This window comes from Heliangelus exortis, chromosome Z (assembly GCF_036169615.1).
Source record: "Heliangelus exortis chromosome Z, bHelExo1.hap1, whole genome shotgun sequence".
In the NCBI taxonomy this organism is placed as follows: domain Eukaryota; kingdom Metazoa; phylum Chordata; class Aves; order Apodiformes; family Trochilidae; genus Heliangelus; species Heliangelus exortis.
In genome coordinates this window covers 28,947,383-28,969,975 of record NC_092454.1, presented here as the reverse complement: position 1 = coordinate 28,969,975, position 22,593 = coordinate 28,947,383, and positions in this window count along the sequence as shown.

Below are 22,593 nucleotides of genomic sequence, written 5' to 3'. Positions count from 1 at the left end.
CAACGTTATGATAAAAGAATATTAAGGACAGAGACTCTTTTTACTGTGTTACATATTTTTCTGAGGCTTTTTTTCCTATTTTCTATTTAATTATACAATGATATAATCATAGAACGTCTCAGGCTGGAAGGGATCTTTAAAGTTTTTCTAATTTAACATTTCATGTGAGAAGGAGCCTAGATGACATTGCCTAGCATACTGTTCAATCACCTCTACAAAACCTCCAAGAAAAAGGATGCACCAGACTGTGGGAGTGGTTGTTCTAGTGATTGATTATTCTCACTGTAAAAAGATTCTTTCTTCTATTGAGTTTACATAACAGTTTACTGTTTCTAATTTATTCTCTGTGGTCCTGTGTGCCTAAAATCTAGCTAAACACAGTTCAAACTACTGTTTACATAGCTAAAGCATAACCACTAGTATAGTTACTACCTATGAGGCATCTCCTGTGGTAACAAGAGGTAAACAACCTCTTACCTATACTAGTAATCAGCTCCTGTGTCAATAATTCAAAACAAAGGAGGCAGAATGTTTTATCAATCTCTGAGACTAAAGAAGTGGGGTATTTTTCAGCTCTTTGCTTACATTGTTCAGTTTTTTTGTGTTAGTCAAAAGGGAGAAGGAGCATTCCTCATTAGCGATATGTTAAGAGTCAAGATTAACAGTTTGAGATTGGAACTGGAAAGCTCCATCAGGATTTCAGATGAATAATGAGAGATGGAAAATGCTCTGAGATAGTAACTACCTACTCATTCCTTCTTCACAACTTTATTTCCATGAATTATCTCACTTCTCTCTGCTAGCTTGAAAAGTTGGTGCTCCAGAATGTCCCATGAAGAAAATACTGCAAAGAACAACAATGCTGAGCTGAGGGAAAACACAAAAAAACACTCAGAGAATAAGAGCAGATAAGAACCACTTCAAACAGTGGAAGGGGGAGGTCAAAGGCCTGGAAGTATGCAGAGGAGAAAGCTCTAACTTTATTTTTGAGGAAAAGAGATATATAAGCTATCAGGGAAAATCGTTAGATTGTAGACAGATATTTGCAGGTGTGAAATGATGTCTGCTTATTCATTTCTTTCTATTAAATAATTTTCCTCTCTCAAGGATTGATATTGTTCTCAGTAAAGTCCTTAAAATGCATTAATCAACAGGAAGAGGCATAGAGCTGTTTCCAGTGTCTTGATTCTTTTATTTAATTTTAGCTTTCAGTATCTATATATGTCGACTTCAACACAAGCTGCTAAATTTTTACAGCTTTGTTGTTCAGGTGTCAACCCTTTTACTCTAAAGGAGTAACTCTGACCTACTCACCTAAATCCCCAGTGACAGAAGATCTCCTTGAAAGACGTTAGTCTGGTATGACCACAGCTGATTAAAAGACCACCATATTAATGTTTTCTTCCTCACTTCATTGAGAAAAGAAAAACATTGCATAGTGCATTAGGTAAATATGAAGAAAAAGATCAACTCCATTTATTATCATCCAAAGCTTACACTATTTTACATGTTTCACATATGAATAAATTACAAGCTAGATTTTGAATACAGTAAGTGTAAAAACAGTAGCTGGCTGACTACTGGGATCCAGCAGAGGACCCCAAATAATGGTCATGGGGGGAAACCTGAGTTAGGTAGTACAACCAATTGCAAATTCCAGGTCCTGAGCTCATCGTAGAAGTCCACTTTGGACGGCTGTTGTTACAGTATTGTGTTATGTAATATTGTGGTATGATTATGGTATGATCTTTAGAATAAAACAAAACCAAAAAAAAATCAGTACCTAAGGATGAGGATAAAATTGTTTACAGATTCAGTGGTAAAGTTCTTTATTTTTTTTATTTTTTAGTCTTGCAATCCTTGCAATCCCGTATCCTAGGACAGGGGTTCGTGTCTGTGATTAAAGATTTCTACATAAAACATAGAGTGAATCATTATGTGAAAAGTTCAGATTCTTTTGCTACCTTCTATATTCTCCCTTTAGCTTAGTTACAGTGTTGCCCTATGCAATTTCACCTTGCTATACAATCGAGGACACTGCATGGAAGATCTGCAATGGGTTGGTATGGATATATTTAAAAAATACTTAATTCAACATTGACAGCCTCACCATGTGAAGTCAAGAAGTGCTGACATAATATCCCCACAGGCTTTTGGAAATAAAAAAGGTGAACATAGGAGGATTTAAATAGTATGTAGGACAGATAGACTGAACAAACAGAACAGGAGACAATTTTGTACAAGTTATTTCCAGGCTACAAGCAATTGACATATATAACTAGAATCCCATTGTTCTCATCTGTTATTGTTAAAGTATTTCTGCTTCTCACAAAAAAAGTTACACAGAATGTTTTTGTTTTCTGTTTTATAATCCATTAAATCAAAAACACATGAATGAGGTTTATATGCAATGTCATGTGGAAATCATTAATAGTGCTTTAGTTCTCAACAAAGTACCCAATACTGTACTCCTTAAGTAAAAAAAAACATTCTGAAGTCACTGGGTTTTTACTGAATAACAGGAAAAAAACCCTGAGTATTATATGTAATAATCTGTAGGCTACTACAACTGCCCAGTAACCCTTATGTTTGACCTTTTTAAAAATAGACACATTTTCTTTGTAAGATGTAACTCTTGCTATACAGTGAGTGATTTTCTGTTCAACTGGAGATCGATTTGGCTTCCACAAAGCAAATAGAAAACTCTCACTGACCTCCATAGGAATCAGGATTAAAACTTTTATGTAGTTCCTTTATAAGGAATCTTCTGTGTCAACAGGCTGTCACCTTTTCAGTTAGCTGTAGATATAAATGTGTTGTTTTGTCAGTGTCAATCACACATTTCTTGACAAAGAGAGTGCAGAAAATTTACATGAACATTGCAAGGTGAAAATGCAAAAATCAGACACACTTAAACCCCTAAATATTATCTACGAAAGGCCCCAATTAGCCTTTTTTTTTTTTTTTTTTTTTTTTTTTTAGTTAATAAATGCTTCCAAATACTATTAATCTTTATCTTAACTCAAGCTCATGGAAATCAATTACAAAAGATAAATTTTTCATAGGAGTGAATTATTTTTGCCTTTGAGAAGTAAAACATATAGGTAAGAAATATAATTATAATTCCCAAGATAGAAAGGTTATTGTATGATATGCTAAATATTATACATCAAATTCTGCTTACATTTCCTGTTATTCTGACTTCTTACATTTGCATATTATTTTTCTACAAATAAGTCATCATGATGATTTCTCCACATCATAAGATCTTTGACATTGGAAAACAAAGATGAAAGCAAAAAACTGGAAATAATTTTCAGTAAAAAAGAATTAAAGAGAAATATGAAATTTCCTGACATTCATTATTTCCTACTCAGCTGAACAACTGCATCTGTGCTGTGTATTTGTGGTATAAAACCACATATTTGTGGAAATATATGTGCAGAATACTAAAAAAGACAATTTATATAGACTTACATAGTCTCTGTATTCCATTACAGTATTTAAACATGTTTGTTTTAAAAGAAAAAATCTGTTCTTAGAAATAGGAAAAGAGAATTTAGATAATGAGTGTTTCAGTACAATGACTACTTGTGCCAGTATTTTTCATTGAAATGACTCATTCAAATCTCTGTGCATTCATTACCAGATTTCTAGTACTTCAGAAATTCCTTGCAAGATTTGCTAGAAAGCAAGAGAGAGAAAAGAGACAGAAAAACGAAGAGACAGAGGAAAGGAGACATAACAAGCTCCCACTGAAGTATCTTCTATTATGTGTAATAGCGATTCATTAAGGTAACATACCTTATATCACTATAAGGTATCACGATGGTAAGGGTGGCCAAAAGCAAGCTGATGAAAAGTCAGATTTCTATACAATGTAAACATAAACTGGCTAGCAGTGAAAAAAGACATCTGAGGGGGGAAGGGGCCTAAGTGAAGTAACCAAACCTAAGTGAAGCCTAACCTAAGTGGAATATAATTAATCATCACCAAAGTTGAAATAAACTCCTTTGTTTCAACTTAGTTAAAGGAAAGTGATTTTTTAAGTTACTTCATAATATGCTGATTAGATTCTTACAAAATTCAATGCTTAATGTCAGAATTTCATGGAGAATAAGATTTTCTTTATTCAGTAGTATAACAGTACACAAGAAATTACAAAAATTCCAGTGTGCATTTCCTTTGAAATTTTTTTTTGCTGTATTCCTCATAGCCATTTGTCCCTCAAATCATTCAATACAGTGTTCTTGTCTGATTTGTCCTTTATTGCAAGAATCAGAATCTGTCTGGCAATATTTTGTAGGAGTCTCAGAATGTGAATGAACCAGCATTCCTTCTTAAGGACCATGAATGGCTTTTCTTCTCTTATTTGCCTGCCTGTGTTGCATTCAAGGACAAAATAATTTGGCAGAAAATAAATCCCCTTGCATTCTGGCTTGTCCTTAGACATCACAGGTGCCGGGATTAGATTCTGAGTGATAGCCAGTGTTACAGTCCAATCACACCCAATATATATATTTGACTCTGACAATTCCAGATGCACAACTAAAACTACACTATCCATCTAATCTCACTTAATATGGGCTTGCATAGACACACTTCAAAAGTTTGGTCATTTTCAGTTCACTGCTTGACCAGGGATCACTGCAATTTATTGAAGCAACAGAAGTTCTTTTATACTTCCCGTGATAAATTCACTGTCTGCAAAGCACTTGCAGATACCTAGGTTATGAGTAATACAGCATAACTACAAATTCATTAAGTAAGTGACTAGAGATTTCTAAGTTTTACAGGGAAGCACTTGGTACAGTCAAGTATTTGGATCTTATCCAAAGCCATCCCTGGGGGAGGAAGAGACTCAGCCCATTGACTGATCCCAGAGGTCAGAGGTGTGGGATCATACCTGTAATGGTTTCTTCCCCGATGTTTTGCTTTTAGCTTAAAGAAAACCACTCTTCTGTATTATGAACAATATTTGAAGAGTTAAAAGCAAACTTTTGTCAATTGCTTCCATTAAACTTTTAGATCCAGGGAGTCGAATACCTCAGATCACTTATGAACTTAATTTCCACTCCCCTTAGCCCTGTCACATCAACCTGTTGTCAATTTGGGGACATACTTTTCTTTCTCATAAGAGTATTCATTGAAACCATATCCCAATAAAGATAATGCCACTTACTGACTCTCCATTTTGACCACCCACTTTATACAGTCCCCTCTCTGCCATGGTTCTGGATGTCTTGTCTTGTCTAGCAGGCATTGTATGGCTTTCCAGGTGTGCTACCACTGTTGAAAGTCTCTCCAAGGGAAAAATAGGACTTGAAGTACTTTCCTCCATCTGTTGATGAAGCCCATCAGTGGGTGATGACAGTTTTCCTGAGCATAGAATAGTATTCTACTTTCAAAGTCTTGTTTAACTTTGCCTTTATTTTGACACTGTGTCACAGTTTTAGCCAATAACCAGATGACAGATGGCATCTGTTATCCCACCATTGCTGTCCCAGGGGAAGATAAAGAGGGAAGTAAGAGACTTTAAGGCTGTAAAACAAAATATAATGGGTATAGTGAAGTAGTAATAATAATGATGATGGTAAATTACAAGAACACGTAAATATGGAACTTATGCAACTCAGTTGGTAATTACTGCCTAACCAGAAAAGTCCCAAACTGGACTCAGCAGCAGATGGGGGTGCCTGAGTCCAGGGTCCCAGTGACAGTCCACAAAAGCCTTGGAGCAGCCAAGCCAATCTAACTCAGGAAAGTGAAGGAAGGCAGCCTCAGAGAACCATGTTCTTTTCCAACCAGAAAACAGGAGATGCACCAAGAGACATGACAGACAAACAAACCCTCAAACTGGAGTTGTGTACCGAATTTTTCTCAGCTTCTCACATATGTCAAATTCCAATTGCAAACTAAACTGGGGAGAAAAAAAAAAAAAAAGAGAAAGAAAAGAAAAAAAAGAAAAAGAAAAGAAAAAGAAAAGGAAAAAAAAGAAAAAGAAAAAAAAAAGAAAAGAAAAAAAAAGAAAGAAAGAAAGAAAAAAAAAAAGTCTGAAAAGGAGAGCAGTTGGAGGTGATATATCTTACAGTCCTTGTCTGCAAGGTGAAAATTAGATTCTTTTCATTCAATACATTACTACCAAGTAAATACTTCCTATAAAATGCTTGATAGTTGCAAAGGAGAAAGTAAACGCCAAGGATCTGAATTAGGTAAATACAAGGTTTGCAGCCCAGCATCTTTACAGGGTAGAAAGGTATCAATGCATTGCCTTCCCAATAGTTAGTGCCTTATGCTGCAGTAACAGCGACTATAAAACTCTGCTAGTCCATTTTTATGCAACCAGATAGTCTACAGTCACTTTCAAGACACTTCAACTTTAGTCACTCTCTGGAGTCTTCCTTCTTAGAGATGTTCAAAAACTGTCAAGACATGGTCCTCAGCAACTAGATGTAGATGGTTATGCTGGAGCAGAGGTCACCTCTGCATCAGAGATGCCTTCCAACATCAATCATCCTGTGATTCTGTGAGGTGTGTACCATGTTTCAGTTAAATGTCTGTGCAGCCAGGAGGGAAGAGTAAGTAAACCAGTGAATGTCAGTTCTTTGAACAAATGAAGGTAAGAACAAGCCAAATTGCAAACACCATCAAAAAGCAGATCATGTCAAAACAATCTCTTGTCTTCTTATTAAAGGAAATGTCTTGCTTGAAGGAAAGCACTAATCACATATATTTGGTCTGTACAGGAAACCTTCTGACAATGTTGTGCATGACCTCATAACCAGCTACAGAAGCGTGACCTGGAGAAAAACAGTATATAATGCCAAAGTGCCAGTAGTGACTGGCACTGGTACACTACCAACATATCTGTCTGAAGAACATTTCACATATGATTTTCCTTTGAGGGCTTTTTTTTCTTCCATTTTTCATCTTCATAATCTGAATAATGGCTGACTAATGTTTATTTTATTTACACCAAAGCAGGAAAAAGTATACTAGAGGATAGTATCTGAAAACAAATTTGGAATTATGGTCTGAAAAGTCCTATCTGTTTATATGAATCTATCACCCTTGCAAGTCAGAATTTCTGACAGCTATAGTAATTTCATACATGTTCATAAAAATATATTTATATTTAATTGCATAGATTTATGTGCATATGTAAATATATACAAATACCTTTATATGTATATTTGCATATATGTATGTATGTGTGAATAAATAGTTCTATGCCCACATAAATATGTGTCTGTGTATCTGTGTATGTATATTTACATATCAGCCAAGGTGACTGATTTGAAAACAGAGATGTCAGATGCAAGTCCCCCAGAGGAAGAGCAATTATCAAATGCCTTGTGATCTTATAAACAGGAGCTGAATCAACCCTTTAGGAAGCTTTGCACAACTATGCAAGATTCCTTAATTGAGTTATTAGCAATACCTCATTGAAGGGGGAAAGGTTACGATGGATCTGATAGGCGTTTGACTTTTCTGCTGAACCAGTCATTAAAAAATTGCCATAGATTGAGATGAAGGGAGTGATTCCCAGAGCCAGAGAAGCCTGAGAGATTGGCAGCTGCTGTGAGAGAACAGAGAGGCTGATGTGCCTAGGGGTCGGTCTGCAAGTAAAACAAGGCAAATTTAGAAGTGGCCAGCAATTGTGGAGGAGTGGAGCAACCCGAGCGCAAGTGTTCTGTAGGCCAGTCTGCTCCTAGAAACATGTGCAGGGGCATGTGCTCAGGGTGTGCAGGACACAGAGAACAGTGATTGGTCCCCTGCTGGATGAAGAGAGACAGTCACAGTCACCCCATGGCCAAAATCCACTGCGAGAAAGAATGTGGAAACTCAGACCGAGCTCTCACACAAACCTGTGTGCACGCAGGTCTCTGGCTGCAATGAATGCCTGAGCCCGACACTTGTACTGGAGGGAGCCAGAGCCACCTCTGTGTGCATGTAACAAACGATCTGCTCAGGGAGGTGGCTGAACTGAGGGAGGAGGTAGAAAGATTAAGAAACATCAAGAGAATGTGAGAGCAAAATAGACTGGTGGAGCCGTACCCTGAGGCAAAGGCTTTACCAAACAACCATCACCCGTGTATTTAACAGCAGTTTGAAGTGAGATCTTCAGTCTGAACTCAAGCTACCCAGCTTCAAGTCAGCAGTGCTATAGAGATGAAGTGCGTTCACATATTGGCACATTTCCCAGGTAGAGGCTCCACAAGAAGTGAAGGATCCCTTCCCCTCCTGTCAACAGGCAGAAGGAGGGGACAGGGCGGGTGAGGGGGAGGAATGCTGACAAGTCTCTCTTCAGAGAGGCAATGGAAGCCCCTCCTAGACCACCCTCACCTTCCTGGTTGCCCTTACAGAATAGGTATGGGACTCGGAAGCTGGAGGCCAGGGACTGAGGTTGGAGATGAAGATCCATACAGTGAGTCACCCAGAGATAGTCACTCACCTCCATGCCTTAGGACTTCCTCAGCCAAGGGAAGTGAAATAACAGCCCGTGATAGCACCGAGCATGAGGGACAGTGTGAGTTGTTACTGGAGAGGAGACTGATCCTTTTCCAAAGCTCTCAGGTTATGCTCTGAAAAATAAATTAACAACTTATGAGATCAATTTTAAATGTGTTTCAACTGCTTCAGTTTTCTTCAGTAATTTCTAGTGCCCAAAATTACGAAATGTTTGAAAAGGTTTTTCATGGCTGATTCATCCATGAGTCAGTCCTCTAAACACAGAATGACTGCACCACCTGCAGCATCTGATAGGCTTTGTTAGGCTGTCTGTGAACATATCTCTTCCTTAAACAAGTCCAGGTGTTACCTCACAGATACAAGTCACCCAATTATTCACAGCTATTTTTTTAGGACTATACTAATAATAAGTGCCCAGTAAAAGGCAGGTCAGTTGGATAAATGCTGCCATTTCTTTGTGTTACTATCTGTTCTTGGATTCCTTTCCCATGAGCCAGTACAATAAGTAGTTCGTGTTATCTTCCATGCTTTTTAACATCTCAATATCCCTTTTACTCAGGAAGACAACACTTACATACATGAAAAAAAAAAAAAACAAAACCAAAAACCAAACAACAAAGCAAAACATGGAAGAGTATATTCCACTCACAAAAGTGAGTCATAACTTTTATATTAGTAACTCAGCTATCATATGAACTAAATGGTTTAGCAATGCCTACTGCATGAAAGCTCACCCAGCCTTTCAAGAGGAAGAAGCTATGGCAGGAGATTAAAAGAAATCCTCAAACAAGATGTCCTGATTATGCTCAATAGGGAATGTCAGTATGGCATTACTAATTTTTATTTAGTCACAGCAGAACATGTTGCTCTGAGGAATGTTCACAATGGAGGCTACTGATACATAAAATATGCAGGGAGGAATTAAGTATTTTCATGGAAGTATAAAAATACTGTGAATTAGCCAAATATTTAAGAGCTTATCTGTTGCAGATATCTTCTTGAAGATCTTTTTCAACATGACCGTAAGGAAAAGAGTGCTTGTGGTTTCATAGTGGCTGGTGGTGTAATATATTTTTTAATACATATGAGGCACCAACCAAGCAAATCATCGTATTTAATTCATTGTAATGACAGAATAGTTTCAGGTATTTTATGATTAACTTTTCTAGATGTAATGCCTGTGTAAGGCAGCTGCATCCATTTCGTTGAATGTTTTTTTGCATAAATAAGTTAATACAGATAGACCTTATTAACTGAAAAATTAAGTCAGCAGTTAATCACAGTGGACAAAATTACAGCAGTCAAATGTGTGTGGGGTTTTTTTTAAATATTTTTATTTGTCTGCTGATCAACTTGTATTAGTTGTATTTAGATAGGGTTATGATTAAATCATTCTGTTTCTAACTTGTGACTCAGATCTACTGTTTCCTTACTGCATCTCTTAGATTATCTTTTTATTTCTCCCCATTAAAATTAGGAAGGGTACAGACTACAAAAAAGAAGAAGTTACTGGAACTATTTGAAGTATACTGTAAGTTGCTTTCTATTTCTGTAATAATTTTGTCTTATCAGCCATTTTGTGAGATTTTGGATTACCTAACATGGAGAAGATTAATGAATGTGCTTTAAATGCAAAATACAAACCCCAGTTTGACCTTGCAATTGAATGTCGTGCAATGTCCCGTGTATTTCATTGTCAGAATCTTCTTGATAATATTTACCTGAATGTGGGCAGCTGTTGAAAGGATCTTAAATATAATATGAATGCATTAGTTGTAGCCCTCTTAACACTGAGATATGGGGATATGTTTTCTCTGTTCATCAGCTGGGAAACTCCATGGTTCTATGGCTAAAAAATTTCAGTCATGCTATTTTTAGTGGCTGTCTAGTATGGATCAAAAATTCTTATTCAAACAGGATCACCTATTGAAGTATATCTACCTTGCTACAGTGTTGATATAATGCTTGCATGTTTTTATTAACAGGCATCTGCCTCAGGTATTTTCCAGAAATGCACTAGTCGTTAACAAAGACTGCATGTATCAAGCCCCTAAACTATCTTATTAACACAGAAATTTTATTTGTGCTACAACATCAGAAATCTCATATTGTTTGCAGTTATTTATGTGATGATATTATTACTTAAGAGATGATAGCATGGAATGCATTTTTTTCGATTTACTTCAATGACTGCAGTAAAGGAAGCCAACTAGAATAAAGGGGTAGAGCTGAAATGTGCGGGCAATGAAGTCGATATGAAAAAAACCCATCTGATATGAACTCTTTTGAACCCTTCCTATGTTTTGTAGAAGCAGAGAAACATTGGTGAAATTAAGACTACAGTGAAATGAAGCATCAGGCTAATAATTCACCTCCTGCCAAAAAAAGTTCTCACCCTATTAGTCTTATTTTAGCATTACCCTGCACATTAAAAAAATCTTTGAAATGTATTAAAGGTGTCAAATCTCCCTCCAGGAAAATCCTGGCCATGAAAGTAATCTTGCAGAGGCCTCTGTGGTCTGTAATCTCTGAAATATTTTTTTGTTTATGAATTAGTAGCTTCCACGATGTACATACAAGTTCTAGAAATCTTAAACACTGATACCACCTGCTGGGTAATTTACACTTGAATCTACTACCTCATCAGTGAAATGAGAAAGGGGAGAAGTAGGAAAAACATCCTCTAAAATGCTTCGCAGAAATAACTTAGCATTGGTATTACCTAAATATATTTCAATTCAGTTCTCTCTATTGTCATAGAGAAACAGCCACAGTGTTGTAAGATGAAAATTTATTTTATTTCTGAATTATTCACAGGAGGAACCAGTGGTGGTAAGAGTCTCTTGTGATATTTCTTTCCTCCGTTTTCATTTTTATTTCCTATAGTAGCTCTTGCAACTTGGTCATGGTTGTCTGTTCTGGAGAATCTTCCATGTTGAAGAAGGGAAATATAGTGAGAGCTCACTATAGTGTTTTAGCAACTAAGCTGGTGCTGAATTCACTTTTTTATGACTGTGATTCAGAAAATAAAGTAAAATTTTTAAAAAAGAGTGTCCCTAAAAAGACTTCTAAAAAAGCTATGATGTTGAGTAGTTCCATTAAATAATGACACAGAAGAAGAATGTCATTAAATAATGACAACCTGAAAAACTATGTGCCAGTAACACATAGTTACATCTGCCAGTAACATCTGGCAGAGAAACCCACAGGCAAAAAAACAGTGAGTTATAAGGCAGGCTGTTTAGATGGGCATCTACACTCCTTCACATTTTCTCCATTTTTCAAATCTAGGGTTATGATCCAAACCAGATTTCAGGTTCACATCAAGATCTCTGTAAATCTTAGGTTCTCTTTACTTATTCTAACAATCTCTAGTTGGTCAAAAACTAGAAAAATAATTAACAAGGATGATAATAAATAATTAACAAGGATGATAATGGATGCTTGCCTTGTTCTTCACTGAAGAAATTAATCAAATAATATTGTAACTTATTGCTGTATTACTTCTTCCATAACTTTTCTAGAATTCTGTAAAAACCTTTAATTCTGCAATTTTTATCAGGTAATTTAAATCAGGCAATTTTAATCCACTTTGCCATGCCATAATGAACAGCCACGTGATCCTTTGTTATTGGCCAGACTCAAACCACAAGAGCTGTAAAAAAAATTCTGTTTATACTGGGGAAAGAAAAAAACCAAACACACACACAAAAAACAAACAAAACAAACAAACAAACAAAAAAAACAACAACGAAACAAAAACCTCCAACAAAACCCAAACCAGCATAGCCACTTAAATTCTACAGATGATTGAAAGTTCTGCGAAATAACTTTTTCAGTTAAAGGAGAGACGGTTGCTGTGGTCCAACCAGATGGTCCTAGCTTGCTTGTTCCCAAGCAAAGCACACACACACAAAAAAAAAGGTGAATGGGAGGGACGCAATTAACACCAGTCCTGCAGCACCACCTGCTGTCAGTCATTGGCAGCAGGGATAGTTCAGCTTTGACTCATTCAAAAAATTAGCACTGCTATCATAAAAAAATTTTTTTATTATCTAAATTGCATCCCAAACAGCATAGTGAGCTTGCTGTAGTTTGATTTTCTAGAAAATGGTGCTCTATTGTTTTACAACAATCAGAGGGGAAAAAAGATAATAAAATTATTTCCTCTTATATTACCCCACTTAAAATTATTAAAATATTTTGTAATATTCAACGCTGTGGAAAATAAACTCCTTATAGGTATATTGTAATTTCTTTGCTGCTACTTTATAATAACTCATGAATCTTCACTTCGATACTGTAGCTGATGGCACCACTGCAGAGGGTTTTAAGACCTTTCAAAAAAGAGAGAATTTTGAGAAGTGTAGGCCAAGGATGAGGAAATAAGTTCTCTGGAGGCTTCCAGAGGGTGCTGAGGAGGTGGGCTGAGAGAGGAGAGAAGGATTCACAGCAGCAGCAACATTGTCTGGAGCCTCCCTGAAATGCTGTCAGCCCTGTCATGTACTGGGGCATGTCAATGCAATTCCTGTCCCAGGACAGCTATGTCAGTAATCCTAAAACTTGCACATCCTTCTCAAATGCTATGGTAGGTGATTTGATTTTGATTGTGATATTTTCATTTCTAGTTCTGAGGAGAGATGTTACACACCCTTGAGAGATGAGAATTCCTCTGAAGGTCCATTGGATGAACCTGAAAGTGTAATATTCACCTGGAAAGCTGGATGAAGTGCTAATATTTTTTTTCTGTGAAAGTTGTACTTAAAAACAAGAAGAGAGAAAGTGAAGTTGTTTCAGATTACATGAAAATGTACTCTTTAGGTACTCTCTACTAGAACTTCAGCAGACAGGCCACTAGCCCACCCTAGGCCAAGTAGAATTAGGGATCAGTATCTCTCTTGAATCTTTGGAAATACGGATTTGAATCCTAACAGAGACAATGGGACGCAGTGTGAAAAGCTCTTACACCTTCTTTGCTTCATGGAACTATTAATAAAAAAGAAAAAAAAATCTACTTCTCTTGGAAAATGTTACGTGCAGAGGCCCACACATGTAGAAAATAAATCTTGTGAATTATAGTCCTCTGAGGGGAGAGTAATTGCTATAGAGGAAGGAGAAAATTCAACATAGATCCCTATTACATCTCCTTCCTCTGACCTCTCCCTATTATTCTTGTGAAGGTGTTTGGCTTCTCATTGGCTTTCTGACAAGGTGAGATTTCTACTCCATTCATTGACTGCACATTTTTCATGGGAAATAATTTCTTAACTTTCTCAAGAAATCAGTGTGAAATGAAAAGATCTGCTATCTAAATGCATCTGGCAAATCTAAGGTGACAACTTGCTGAATAAACTTACTAAGTCTGTAAAAATAAGGCCAACAGAAGAATGGTAGAAACATCTTTTGCAGGGTGATATTGCACACAGCAAACTCAGTTCCCCAAAATGTAAGTACTACTTTTATATCCAAAAATGAGAGAAGGGTATTTATCATTATTCTTTCATTAGCACACATGATTGGTTAAGTGGTTTCTTGCTTCAATTTAAAGCAGCAATGCTCAAAATTTTCTCTAAGTATTCTCAAAGAGTAAGGGAATTTTTGTTTGCAGGGGTCCCTTTAGCCTATGGATGGGTATTTTAGTATGCTAATAGCTCATTATTATATTAATGATATGTTAATACAGCCTATCCATTTGTTCAATGTTTTTCTTCTCAGTGCTCTAATTTGTACAGTTTTACTGTTACGTGAGACCTATTTTTACTGTGTGTCTCATTTCTTCCTCTTTTTTTTTTTTTCTTTTTTTTTTTTTTTTTTTTTTTTTCTTTTTAATGTGTATTTTCCAAAATGTGGCATTTTTTCCCCTAAAATTTTACATGGTTCAGTTAATAACTGATACCAGCCCCATGGCTACTGGTCTCCTATACTGTGACTTAAACACAACATCCATCATCCATCCTGTGGTCCTCAAAGTAAAGAATCACAACCAGATAATACAGGATAAAACAGGAATGAGCTAGGGCCATCAAAGGGATTGGGAGAGGGGGAATTGTGATTGCCAGAGGATAACCTGAAGTAACCTAGGACTAAGTAGCATAATAAAAACCCTGGGAGCAGAGTTCACATGCTAATTTCAGACTACCTTTGTGTAATGAATTAGCTACTTATTGGATCATGAACAGAAGGACATTAGTTCTATAATCAAAAGGGGACCAGTGAACAAGTGTTGTATAATTTTTCTTCATTTTAACCTGCATAAAAACCTGCAGCTCTTTTGAAGAAGTGTACGAGCTTTGTGAACTATCACCTGGCACCCCTTTTCATACAGAACTGGATTAAAAGCTTAGAAGGTGAATCTCAACTCTATGTGCTGATTGGCTCATGCCAAGCTAAACCCTAATTGAGCGACAATAGCTCCAATATTAACTCTTCACACACTCACTCTGTCTAACTGCTGTATGTTCTGCATAGCATGCTGTGGAAGCTGGCAGTAGGAGAAACTGCATTCCTTTGTTTACTTCTGTTATCCAATGTCCTTAAAAGATCCTTTTTTTCAAGGTCAACCCCAAAGTAGACTTCATACAGCATGGTGCATACCTATGTCTTCCAGCTGCCATGCATCTCTGGCTCACAAATATTTCCCATGTTACTCTCTATTAAAGAGAGTCAGAGTAAGATATTGTTAGACTACATGGACTCACATTTTCTCTGCTATCATAATCAGTTTTTTTCTGTGAAGTCTGTGAAAAATACTGTTATCCTCCCCAAGACCACAAAAGATGCTTTACTTAAGAAACTGGGGGCTACAACAGCAAATTACAGCAGGGATTTGCAGCATCCAGGTCTTTGTGCAAAAAGTTATGGAATTAAATAAATAATCTATAAGCTGCTGGCATACTTGTGAATGGATGGTTTCTGTTGCTTAATTGTTTTAGAAGTAATAAAATGCTATTAAATGTCAGCAAAACCCCACACCTAAGACATGTGAAAGAGTGTACATGCACTTGTGCAGGTGAGTGGGGGATTAAAAAACAGAAGACATAGGACTTTATATTTAATCTTGAACACTCAGTTTTCAATTCAGGGAGAGAAAAGAGTTTTAGTACTACACTAGGCTCTACCTGTGCCAAATGTGCAAGCCACTTAAGAATGAATGAAAAGTATAAATTAAGTTTTCAGTTTCCTATGTGATGAACTACACTTGTCATGAAATGTTCCACATTAACTCTAGTAATTGACAGAAGTTCAGGAGTATGTGTGATTTTGGAATTTGAAAAAAAGGGCTGAAAGCAGAATACCTGAAATTTAATTGACTTGTTTTAATATGACTGAAAATTAACACTTCTCTTTAAGACTTCAGAATGTGATACCTTGTTTTTGTAGTGCACCTAAGATTTTTCTATTTACATATGAAAATTCAGAGATACAGAACCCTACAAAAATCCACCAGAGACACCATCATTGTAATGTCATGGGAGAGAATATGTTCAATAGAATTCACTGTTAGTGTTGCTGAAACACAGCTTTACTTTCAAGAATGACATTGTTTAACAGTTTAAATGTAATAATTTAAATATTAATTAGAAATGTTAATTACAAAGCAAGCATCAAGAACGGAAACTGTCCCCAATAATCTCAGATGCTTATAAAGGAGAAGAAAAATTGAATGGAACAGAACTGGCTTATATTTTTATATATAGGTCTATAGGTACCAAAGCAACTCAGTTTGTCAGATGTCATTGTAATTAATTTTTATGTTTCAGCCTTTTATCGATCTTGCCGGTTTAACCCAGCTTTTCTAGTCCATAATTTTCTGTCATGTGGGCATTTCTTCCCCAGGTTGAATACTTATTTATTTCCATTCTCTTCCTCTCAGATAATAGAAGATGATGCCAGGGGATTCAATCATTACTGTACAGCAGTGGAACAGTATTGAGAAACTAATGTTAGACAGTCATAGAAGTAACCACCCTGGAAAAATGAAAGCCTTTCCTCCTTTTCTTGCCACTGTTGCTTGCTTTCTCACAAGCAATGAAGAGAGATCACAATGTAATGAGTTACTTGTTTGCACTACTATATGTGTGTTAAAGGGCATGATAGATGTAAAAGAAAATTTGTCATCAAATCCCTTCTGTTTGGTAATTGCTTTCTTTATGTATGGAATGTTGTAAATGTCTGATTACTGAACTGGTTGTGTTACATCATGTGATAAAGCTCATTTGCACATTCACCAAGAAGCACAGAATGACAATGGCAGGAGGGGGGATCCTAAATGATACCCTGTCTTGACTGCTCACAGGACCACTGCTTCATCAAAGGTCTACTGCATAAGCCCTGAGAAGCCCAGGGGTAGGATGTCAGGTCAGAATCCACATCAGGAGCCCCTTATGAACGAGCCACCTTGACCTTGACATGGCCCTCCTAGGGTAGCTTCAGGACAGCCCCAGCCCCTGGACAGCATGCAACCCAACAACAACAGTCATCAAAAGCACCCCCAGGAACATGGTTCCTACTGAGAGGGACTGCTGCCTAGAGCTGGGGGTGCAGGGGAAGAACAGCATAAACAAATCCCTTAGGATTTATTATGGGACGTTTGAGAAGGATCCAAAGGTAGGAAAAGGGGTTTCAAGTGTTCTGGGTAGGAACAGGAGTGGGAAAACGACCTGCAAAGGGACGAAAAAGGCCAGTGGCAGGGAAGTAGCTAAATGCTGGATAGGCTTGTCAGCCTTGGCCAGCACAACCTGTTCCTGCTTCTCACCACAGTCCTTCCTCAATCTGTCACTGGTAAATCTCCAGTCTGCATATGTGTATGTACATGTGTGTATGTGTGTACACATATGGTGTGCAACTGCAGGGAATCCTTCGTCTGTAGTGAAGTAACCGCAGTGGGTGTTGCTTTTAAACTGAGTATAAACCTGTTAGGCTATAGTTCTTGCAGTTTTATGAGTGGCAGTGTTAGCCACATAGGAAGAGGTTAAGATTGTTCACTAAAGTTACAGTGTAACCGAATTGGCAAAATTACAAGCAAAGTGATTCAGGCACCTGAGACAGTTAGCTTTACAGCGGCTGACAAATAAAAGCTAGGAACATATCATTGGCATCCCAATAAGATCAAAGAAGGTTTGTGTAAATTTCCTCATTGACAATGGGGCGCAAATGTCAGTAAAATGACAGTGGACCTATATATAAAACGGAACCACAGAAAACTGAGCTATGCAGAGATTGGTGAGGTTATAAAAGGACGTTCCAGAGAAAATGAAAAAAAATCTTACAGCTAGCATGTGAGCAGAGATTAATTCACAAAGATCTTTCCAATGTTCCCTTATGGCAACTTGTTGATTACTGATCTTGTACCAGTATCCAGCCTTAGAGTTTTGGGTTTTTTTGTTTAACCACTTTGGGATATATTCCCAAGTGGCCTGACTTCAGGAAACCCCTTTTGTCCTGCTACCCTCCCCTCCTCAGTCTCCTCCCTCTCTTTGTTTGTCTTTTTGCTACGACAGTTTTTCTGATTCTGTAAAGCCTGCTTCATTTCGTCAGCAGGAAAATAATTGCAGGAAATATAGCAGGTAATCTGATGCTATGTCCTTTTGCCATTTTAAAGGGACCTTTTTCCAGTCTGACAGTTTGTCACCCTTTGTGGTTGTTTTTTTTTTGTTGTTGTTTTTGGTTTTTGTGTCACTGAACATCTGGTGTTACAGAAGTTAAACTGCTAGCTTTGTAGAATTAGCACATCGTGTCCAGCCTTGTGCAGTGTTGAAATAAATCAGTATCTCAGCTCTGTCTGCATTTAATTTGCTCAGTGTACATTGGGTGATGAACGCCAGATTTGTGGCAATATTGGTGACCCAAATGGGATCACACTGATAACCCTGGCTGGTTGGTCCTGCCACATGTGACAGGGAGGAGGGTCTGCAGTGGACCCCAGCTCGCACTGACCTGTTCATTCGGGGACTCCCTCAAGTCTTCTCCCTAATCAGGCACTGAGCAACACCAGGCACAATGTTAAAACTGAGATACTGTAGTAATTAAGGGAAGAGAAATGGTATAGCTCTTGTAGCCTTTAGGATGTATTCTGAAACATTGGGACAAATTTAGAGGAGATCTCCTAAGGGGAAAAAAAAAAAAAAAAAAAAAAAAAGAGAGAGAGAGAGAGAAGAAATGGTGGCCAATGTATCAACTGGAAGATAAAGAGAAATAATTGCAAAATGAGAATTTTTAGCTGTAATAATTGTGATTTTTGTTTTAATGGTAAGCCTCACAGTAGCAATATGATTGGTAAGTAATATAAGGCCTACTATGATTTTTTTTTGTTTCTTTAACAATGATACTGCATGAAATATCACCCGAGGTTCTCTGATGGGACTATTTGGAGTGCCCTGTCATAAATCAGTTTTTCAAGTGTATCTTGTGAGCAATTGAATTAAATATTGGAGAACTAAATTTACAGCTGCAGTAAGTTCCAAAGATGATGCTGCAGAACCACTTAGCTTTGGAGGTCACATTGCTTGAAGACACTGGAGTGAAGATGCAAAGCTTGTGGATATCATCTGCCTTACAATCTTTAGGAAAATTTAAGTGAACATGAAGGAACCACATGATGGATAATACCATCCTTTTAGTATCTGACTCACAGAGTGAGTCGTGATGTGTTGTTGTTGTGGTTTTGGTTCGCAGAAAACAAACACAGAGAGAAACCAAGGCACTACGGAACTGTATCTGTTTTGATCTGTTGTGGCATATTTTGTAATTGGGTAGATATGTGGAAACTGGCAGGTTTGAATGGAGTCTGTCCCCCAGACATGATTTTGTCTCTCTGATTATTTCAGGCCTGTAGATGGGGCACCCATTCCTGGGAGAAATGGTTTCTTTATGAATGATGTTGCTGCTGGGCAGGTGCGTTCCCCTCCATCTGCTGACCCCACTCCATGACACACTGCTGAGGATGTCTTCTGTGCTGACAACTTCTGCTGATTAGCCCAGCAGTTTATTGGTGGCATCTTTGGTTAGGGCCTGCATTTTGGATGTGGTGTGTGGCTGCTGGAGATGGCTTCCCAGAATCACTGGATTTTGTAGTGCGTTTTGTAGTACAAGACTTCCACTGGGCATGAGAACAGCAAAACAGCACTATAATCTATTTCAAGAGGTTTTGGTCCAGCATCCTGCAATCCCACTGGGGAGGATTTCTTACGGGGTGCAATTGCACCTGGCAGCCTGATGCATGGAAAATACTTCCTACGTTCTTGAGGTAATTACTGTGGGACCTGGGGGACTTGGGGTCCTATAATATAATATCCTACATTATCAGTGCTCTAAAAAAAATTATGGAAGCTGGAATGATCCTTTTCTCAATGGAGCTTGTGCATTAAATGGTCACCATCTGTGGAATTTGTTCCTGTGAGAAACATTGTGTAAATTGGATGGGACTCTATTATGTTGTGGGAGCAATCTATTCTTTATTTTTCATACTCCCTGAAATGAGAGGTGAACAACTGGGACTAAGAAATGGGCAGTCAATTGACATTAGCCTAACTGGTGGAAGTACCCGAAGTTGAGGAAAAGATGAGTATACCACTCAATGTATCATATAATGCTGTGGAACCAGTAAATGGAACTCTAATGAGATAATTCAAAGGCACAAGACCCTATTTATAACATTACCAACCATCCAGCAGAAATTTTGATTTGTTATTTTTTATATCGTGTGCTTGTGCTGGATTATTGTTCCTACTATGTATCATACCTTGTGGTATATGTTTAATCACACACATGGTATCCAGAATGGATTTTTACAACCATTCTACCTGATGGACACATGGGGTAAAGGGAAGTGTATGGAATCAGTGGTCCACATGATGCGAGCACCTGGGCTGTGATCAAAACCACTACAACTGCCATAAACACAAAGATTATTCTATCACTTTTATACTTCCTTCTGACTACCCTGTCACCTCCATTTCTCTATTAAACTCTCATCCTAGTCTCTTTGCCTCTCTTTGTCTTGCTCCCTGTCATGGTATGAACAGGAGGAACTAAAGAAGGAGGACTTTCAGACTCTGAGAGGGGCAGAATGTAAAGGGAGGGGTCTATTCCCTCCCATTTCCTGCCATACCCTATAAAGATCAGGAAAGTCATCAGCTCTGCCCTCTTTTCTTTCCAATTCCTGCTGGAATATTGGAAAGTTGGAAGTTGAAAAAATAAAAATAGTTTTCAAAATTACATGGGTGAAAGATTTGTTATATACTGCCTTTTTAAACTTACTCATCCATGCATGCTGTTTTGTATCGTCCCGCCTCCCAGCCATGTTACTTTTCTATGTTGTTAAAACTGTGATTTCTGCAGAAATTAGTTAAGTTGGGAATTAGGGGGCTCTTTGTTGAATGTGTTCCCTATGCAAAATGATTCTGCTCCTTTCTGTGGCAAGTTCAACCTGCCAGAGTTTGGACGCCTCGATGATGGTTGGTGTTACTTGGTTATCGTTGTGCCTGAATGTGTTCCAGGGTGGTTCAGTATTTGATATTGGCGAGGGAAAACTGCCCCCTCTCCTGCTGCTGCCACTCCCACAGCCCTCACCTCCGCTGCCAGGGACTCCTCCTGCATTTGCTCGGAGCCAGCCCTTGTCGCCCCTGTTACAACCCACAGAAAGCATCTAAAGAAGTCCGACCACCAGCCCTGAGGAGTAGTGATGATGATGATGATGATGATTATAACGACTCAGAGACAGAGGCAACAGAAAACCCTGATGAGCAAGAGAGTCAGCCCGAGGCAAGAACGACACAGGAGAGTGATTTGGAACCTGAGATAATTATCCAATCTATGTCTCTGAAAGAGATACGAAATTTAAGAAAGGATTGTGCTTGTGATGAAGGTGAATCACGTGACTGCTTGGATTCTGCGTGCCTGGGACAAGGGAGGGGATACGGTAGACCTGAAGGGCAGAGAGGTGCGGCAGCTGGGATCGTTATCCAGAGATGGGGGCATTGATAAGGTAATCGGGAGAAAAGCAGTACTTATCGAATCTTTGGAAACGCCTTTTGTCTGCAGTAAAAAGCCGATATCCTTATAAGGAGGATATCGAATGTCACCCTATTACATGGAACACCGTGGAAAGAGGCATCAAATATCCGAGGGAGCTGGCAGTTCGTGAGGTCATCTGTGGTGATGGGAAAACTCCTGAGGATCCTCATGAAATTCAATGCAGGAGGCCTCTGCTTAAAAAACTCACGCAGAATGCCCCTACTACATACTCCCACATTTTGGGAGGAAGGATCTTTAGGGAGATGATGAAACACCACCAACTGTGTGTGAATTTATTAGCCAGCTAAGACAGTACAAAGACACTGAGTCTCTAACCCCTTACAGGCTCGTGTCTCAGCTACGAAAAATATGGCTGTGGAGTTCAAAACCATGGCTAGGGAGTTAAAGACCTGTTTTGAGAAGCTGCATGATAAGTTATCCAAGATGGAGATGGAGAGTAGCACTCATTGTTCTGAATGGGTTTGTGTATCAGCTATTGAAAACAGGTACTTCCCTGGGAGACCATCTCGGGGTAGGCAGAGCTCAACACAGAGTTCTCTGTGGTCGACCTACCATAAACTTGGCAAAAACATGAGTATATGGTTTGGCAAACTCACCACTACCCTGTGTACAAGTGTACAGGAATTGAGAGGTAACTACACTGAGGGTAGTGTTTCCAGAAGGATGGCTGCTCCAATCTCCCAAGAAACACCCATTGCTGGCCCCAGCAAATGGGTCTCTACCTCTGAAGTCACAGGAGGTTCTCAAGAACTGACTGCAGTGGGGGATGAAATAAGCCTGAGTGGCAATGACTGAGATCCATCGTACAGTGTCTGGCCCAGATGCTCCATGCATCCTTGGTATAGACTTCCTCCAGAAATGGTATTTCAAGGACCCAAAAGGGTATAAGTGGGCCTTTGGTGTAGCAGCTGTGGAAACTGCCGGCAATGACCAACTGTCTGCCTTGCCTGGCATTATGGATGACCCTTCTGTAGTGGGCCTGATGATGGCAGAGGAAGAGCAGGTACCAACTGCATCTAACACAGTACATCACTGACAGTACTGTACCAACAGAGACTCCCTGCTCCCCATACAAAATTTTATTTG